Source organism: Phalangium opilio, unplaced genomic scaffold (assembly GCF_054372755.1).
Source record: "Phalangium opilio isolate 3A_F unplaced genomic scaffold, DU_Popi_V2 ptg001170l_1, whole genome shotgun sequence".
NCBI classification, from domain to species: Eukaryota; Metazoa; Arthropoda; class Arachnida; order Opiliones; family Phalangiidae; genus Phalangium; species Phalangium opilio.
Genome location: NW_028324255.1, coordinates 6,721,748 through 6,728,274, shown reverse-complemented (window position 1 = coordinate 6,728,274; position 6,527 = coordinate 6,721,748). Strand labels below are relative to the sequence as shown.

General features: G+C 44.0%; 1 non-coding gene across 1 annotated transcript; it reads left to right on the top strand.

Annotated features, from left to right (window-relative positions):
- Positions 1–1,660: 1,660 nt before the first annotated feature.
- On the top strand, positions 1,661–1,733 carry TRNAH-GUG (transfer RNA histidin (anticodon GUG)). The gene has a single exon. It is a non-coding gene; the product is annotated as a tRNA-His (tRNA).
- Positions 1,734–6,527: the final 4,794 nt, after the last annotated feature.

Here is a 6,527-nt window from a genome sequence, read left to right as displayed (position 1 = left end):
AATTTGAGCGTAGCGCGTTTGTGCGGATGTAAAGGTCATCGACGCGTATTCAATAGGTTTGCCTTGCTGCAGAAGTACGGCACCAATTCCATGTTGACTAGCGTCGACGGATACAGTGTTATGTAGTTTGGGATTGTAAAATGTTAACACTGGCGCTTAAGTGATGGCTTGTTTCAAGTCGTCATAAGCGTCTTGGTGGGTTTCGTCCCATCGAAATACTGTGTCTTGCTTGAGAAGAGGCCGTAGGGGAGCAGTTCGTTCGGAATATCCAGAAATATAATTTGCCATGAAGTTAACCATGCCCAGAAATCTTAGTAGTGCCGGTTTGTCCGCTGGTGGTGGTAGTTCTCTGATCGCTCCAACCTTCTCCGGATCAGTTTCGACGCCCTTGGGAGATATGATATGACCGAGATATTTGATGCGGGTAACGGCTAGTTGGATCTTTTTGGAATTAAACATCAGTCCTTTTCTTTGCGCCCGTTCCAATACTGTATATAGGATTTTGTTGTGTTCTGCTTCGTTTGAACCGTGTATAAGGAAGTCGTCTGTGGCAATTCGTGTTCGAGGTATATCGCCAAATATAGAATTCATTATCCTTTGGCAGTATTCAGAAGCAGTGGATATCCCGTAGGGTAGACGCGTGAATCGGAAATTTCCAAATGGCGTTGCAAAGGTGCACATTCGAGAGCTCTCTGGTGTAAGTTCGATTTGCCAAAAGGCCGATTTGGCATCCAATGCGGTGAAAACTTGGGCGTCAGATAACTCAGAGAAGATTTGTTGGGATGTTGGCATGGGATAGTGTTCTCTTAATAGTGCCTTGTTCAAATTGCGCGGATCCAAACAAATGCGGATGTCATTGCCTGGTTTGGGAACCACTACCATTGGATGAAGCCATTCTGTGTGTTCGGTGACAGGAACTATGACCTGAGCAGCGACCATGCGTTGTATTTCGGCTTCAACCCGTGGAATCAGTTGGATCGGGATTTTGCGGGCTGGTGTTCTTGTTGGGATCGCATCCGGGCGAAGTTTCATGTGATGTTGTCCCGGGAGTTTTCCTACCGTGTCAAAAACATCAGGGAATCTCTTCATTATTTCTTGTGGCGTACCTGACAAAAGGTTGAAGGTTCGAGCCCACCCGGGAGCGGTGTTGTGAGGTCTCAGATGTGACGTAAGAAGTCAAGGTTTTTCCACAATACCTGACGACCATTTAATATTTGGGCTTCCGTGGCGCAATGGTTTAGCGCGCTCAGCTGTTATTCAAAAGGTTGGTGGTTCGAGCCCACCCGAGAGAGGTGTTGTGGGGTCTCAGACGTAGCGTGAAAAGTCAAAACTTTTCCACAATACCTGACAACCTTTTAATTTCTTGGCTTCCGTGGCGCAATGGTTAGCGCGTTCGGCTGTTAACCAATAGGTTGGTGGTTCGAGCCCACCCGGGAGCGGTGTTGTGTGATCTCAAATGTAACGTAGAAAGCCAAAGTTTTTCCACAATACCTGACGACCATTTAATTTTTGGGCTTCCGTGGCGCAATGGTTAGCACGTTCGGCTGTTAACCAATAGGTTGGTGGTTCGAGCCCATCCGGGAGCGGTGTTGTGGGATCTCAAATGTAACGTAGAAAGCCAAAGTTTTTGCACAATAAATGACGACCATTTAATTTTTGGGCTTCCGTGGCGCAATGGTTAGCGCGTTCGGCTGTGAACCAATAGGTTGGTGGTTCGACCCCATCCGGGAGCGGTGTTGTGAGGTCTCAGATTTGACGTAAAAAGTCAAGGTTTTTACACAATACCTGACGAGCATTTAACTTTTGGGCTTCCGTGGCGCAATGGTTAGCGCGTTCGGCTGTTAACCAATAGGTTGGTGGTTCGAGCCCATCCGGGAGCGGTGTTGTGAGGTCTCAGATGTGACGTAAAAAGTCAAGGTTTTTACACAATACCTGACGAGCATTTAATTTTTGGGCTTCCGTGGCGCAATGGTTAGCGCGTTCAGCTGTTAATCGAAAGGTTGGTGGTTCGAGCCCACCCGGGAAAGGTGTTGTGGGGTCTCAAATGTAACGTAGAAAGCCAAAGTTTTTCCACAATACCTGACAACCATTTAATTTCTGAGCTTCCGTGGATCAATGGTTAGCGCGTTCGGCTGTTAAACAATAGGTTGGTGGTTCGAGCCCATCCGGGAGCGGTGTTGTGTGATCTCAAATGTAACGTAGAAAGCCAAAGTTTTTCCACAATACCTGACGACCATTTAATTTTTGGGCTTCCGTGGCGCAATAGTTAGCGCGTTCGGCTGTTAACCAATAGGTTGGTGGTTCGACCCCATCCGGGAGCGGTGTTGTGAGGTCTCAGATGTGACGTAAAAAGTCAAGGTTTTTACATAATATCTGACGAGCATTTAACTTTTGGGCTTCCGTGGCGCAATGGTTAGCGCGTTCGGCTGTTAACCAATAGGTTGGTGGTTCGAGCCCATCCGGGAGCGGTGTTGTGAGGTCTCAGATGTGACGTAAAAAGTCAAGGTTTTTACACAATACCTAACGAGCATTTAACTTTTGGGCTTCCGTGGCGCAATGGTTAGCGCGTTCGGCTGTTAACCAATAGGTTGGTGGTTCGAGCCCATCCGGGAGCGGTGTTGTGAGGTCTCAGATGTGACGTAAAAAGTCAAGGTTTTTACACAATACCTGACGAGCATTTAACTTTTGTGCTTCCGTGGCGCAATGGTTAGCGCGTTCGGCTGGGAGCTTGCGTGGCTCAATGGTTAGCGCGTTCGGCTGTTAACCAATAGGTTGGTGGTTCGAGCCCATCCGGGAGCGGTGTTGTGAGGTCTCAGATGTGACGTAAAAATTCAAGGTTTTTACACAATACCTGACGAGCATTTAATTTTTGGGCTTCCGTGGCGCAATGGTTAGCGCGTTCAGCTGTTAACCAATAGGTTGGTGTTTTGAGCCCACCCGGGAGCGGTGTTGTGGGATCTCACATGTAACGTAGAAAACCAAAGTTTTTCCACAATACCTGACGACCATTTAGTTTTTGGGCTTCCGTGGCGCAATGGTTAGCGCGTTCGGTTGTTAACCAATAGGTTGGTGGTTCGAGCCAACCCGGGAGGGGTGATGTGGGATCTCAAATGTAACGTAGAAAGCCAATGTTTTTCCACAATACCTGACGACCATTTATTTTTTGGGCTTCCTTGGCGCAATGGTTAGCGCGTTCGGCTGTTAACCGAAAGGTTGGTGGTTCGCGCCCAACCGGGAGAGGTGTTGTAGGGTCTCAGATGTAACGTAATAAGTCATAACTTATCCACAATACCTGACAACCATTTAATTTCTGAGCTTCCGTGGCTCAATGGTTAGCGCATTCGGCTGTTAACCAATAGGTTGGTGGTTTGAGCCCACCCGGGAGCGGTGATGTGGGATCTCAAACAATTTCAAAATCGATGTTTCAAGGCCAAAGAAGCATACTTTGAGTATTTCTTCACTATTTTCAAATATGTTCACTGAAACCATTATTTTTATACTTTTTGCTTTAATTCAAGCAAATGTAACGATATTCAATCAAAAAACTGTTAAAATTCAATTTTTCAATAAGAAATCGTTGTCACGGATTTTGTATCTTGAAGAAGAAAAACATGCGATTTTTTCGGTACACTTTTGAATGCATTTTTTTTGGAGAAATGTTTGACCGAATTCAGCTTAATTCCCTATAAAACACTCATTGAAAGTGATTTCATCTCGATTGAACAATAATTAAAAATTTACCTCGATTTTTAACAACATTTTCAAAATCGACGTTTCACGGCCAAAGAAGCATACTTTGAGTATTTCTTCACTATTTTCAAATATATTCATTGAAACCATTATTTTTATACTTTTTGCTTTAATTCAAGCAATGTAACGATATTCATTCAAAAAACTGTTAAAATTCAATTTTCAATAAGAAATCGTATTCACGGATTTTGTGTCTTGAAGAAGAAAAACCTGCGATTTTTTCGGTAATTTTTTGAATGCATTTTTTTCTGGAGAAATGTTTGACCGAATTCAGCTTAATTCCCTATAAAACACTCATTAAAAGTGATTTCATCTCGATTGAACAATAATTAAAAATGTACCTCGATTTTTAATAACATTTTCAAAATCGACGTTTCACGGCCAAAGAAGCATATTTTGAGTATTTCTTCACTATTTTCAAATATATTCACTGAAACCATTATTTTTATACTTTTTGCTTTAATTCAAGCAATGTAACGATATTCATTCAAAAAACTGTTAAAATTCAATTTTCAATAAGAAATCCTACTCACGGATTTTGTATCTTGAAGAAGAAAAACATGCGATTTTTTCGGTACACTTTTGAATGCATTTTTTTCTGGAGAAATGTTTGACCGAATACAGCTTAATTCCCTATAAAACACTCATTAAAAGTGATTTCATCTCGATTGAACAATAAATAAAAATGCACATCGATTTTTAATAACATATGTTCACTGAAACCATTATTTTTATACTTTTTGCTTTAATTAGTCATAACTTATCCACAATACCTGACAACCATTTAATTTCTGAGCTTCCGTGGCTCAATGGTTAGCGCGTTCGGCTGTTAACCAATAGATTGGTGGTTCGAGCCCATCCGGGAGCGGTGTTGTGAGGTCTCAGATGTGACGTAAAAAGTGAAGGTTTTTACACAATACCTGACGAGCATTTAATTTTTGGGCTTCCGTGGCGCAATGGTTAGCGCGTTCAGCTGTTAACCAATAGGTTGGTGGTTCGAGCCCATCCGGGAGCGGTGTTGTGAGGTCTCAGATGTGACGTAAAAAGTGAAGGTTTTTACACAATACCTGACGAGCATTTAATTTTTGGGCTTCCGTGGCGCAATGGTTAGCGCGTTCAGCTGTTAACCAATAGGTTAGTGGTTCGAGCCCACCCGGGAGCGGCGTTGTGGGATCTCAAACTTAACGTAGAAAGCCAAAGTTTTTCCACAATACCTGACGACCATTTAATTTTTGGACTTCCGTGGCGCAATGGTTAGCGCGTTCGGCTGTTAACCAATAGGTTGGTGGTTCGAGCCCACCCGGGAGCGGTGGTGTGGGATCTCAAATGTAACGTAGAAAGCCAAAGTTTTGCCACAATACCTGACGACCATTAAATTTTTGGGCTTCCTTGGCGCAATGGTTAGCGCGTTCGGCTGTTAACCGAAAGGTTGGTGGTTCGAGCCCAACCGGAAGAGGTGTTGTAGGGTCTCAGATGTAACGTAAAAAGTCAAACTTATCCACAATACCTGACAACCATTTAATTTCTGAGCTTCCGTGGCTCAAAGGTTAGCGCGTTCGGTTGTTAACCAACAGGTGTGTGGTTCGAGCCCATCCGGGAGCGGTGTTGTGACGTCTCAGATGTGACGTAAAGAGTCAAGGTTTTTTCCACAACACCTGACGACCATTTAATTTTTGGGCTTCCGTGGCTCAATGGTTAGCGCGTTCGGCTGTTAACCAATAGGTTGGTGGTTCGAGCCCATCCGGGAGCGGTGTTGTGAGGTCTCAGATGTAACGTAAAAAGTCAAAACTTATCCACAATACGTGACAACCATTTAATTCCTGAGCTTCCGTGGCTCAATAGTTAGCGCGTTCGGCTGTTAACCAATAGGTTGGTGGTTCGAGCCCACCCGGGAGCGGTGGTGTGGGATCTCAAATGTAACGTAGAAAGCCAAAGTTTTGCCACAATACCTGACGACCCTTAAAATTTTTGGGCTTCCTTGGCGCAATGGTTAGCGCGTTCGGCTGTTAAGCGAAAGGTTGGTGGTTCGAGCCCAACCGGAAGAGGTGTTGTAGGGTCTCAGATGTAACGTAAAAAGTCATAACTTATCCACAATACCTGACAACCATTTAATTTCTGAGCTTCCGTGGCTCAAAGGTTAGCGCGTTCGGCTGTTAACCAATAGGTTGGTGGTTTGAGCCCATCCGGGAGCGGTGTTGTGAGGTCTCAGATGTAACGTAAAATGTCAGAGTTTTTCCACAATACCTGACGAACATTTAATTTTTGGGCTTCCGTGGCTCAATGGTTAGCGCGTTCGGCTGTTAACCAATAGGTTGGTGGTTGCGCCACGGAAGCCCAAAAATTAAATGCTCGTCAGGTATTGTGTAAAAACCTTGACTTTTTACGTCACATCTGAGACCTCACAACACCGCTTCCGGATGGGCTCGAACCACCAACCTATTGGTTAACAGCCGAACGCGCTAACCATTGAGCCACGGAAGCTCAGAAATTAAATGGTTGTCAGGTATTGTGGATAAGTTATGACAGGGCCGTCTTTGGTGCTATATGGGCCCCTGGGCAGTGCAGTATATTGGGCCCCCTAATCCCCTATACAAATCAAATTAATCGAGAAATAAAAATATTTATTATTTCCTTCAAACGAAAGTCTACAAATTTAATAGTGAACGCAAAGCTAGAAACATTTGTGCACTTTCTTCCTTGAAAATTCCTTTAGATTTGGATCGAAGTCGATCATTTTTTGGATCGCCATTACGTAATTCACGTTTGAACACATTTTT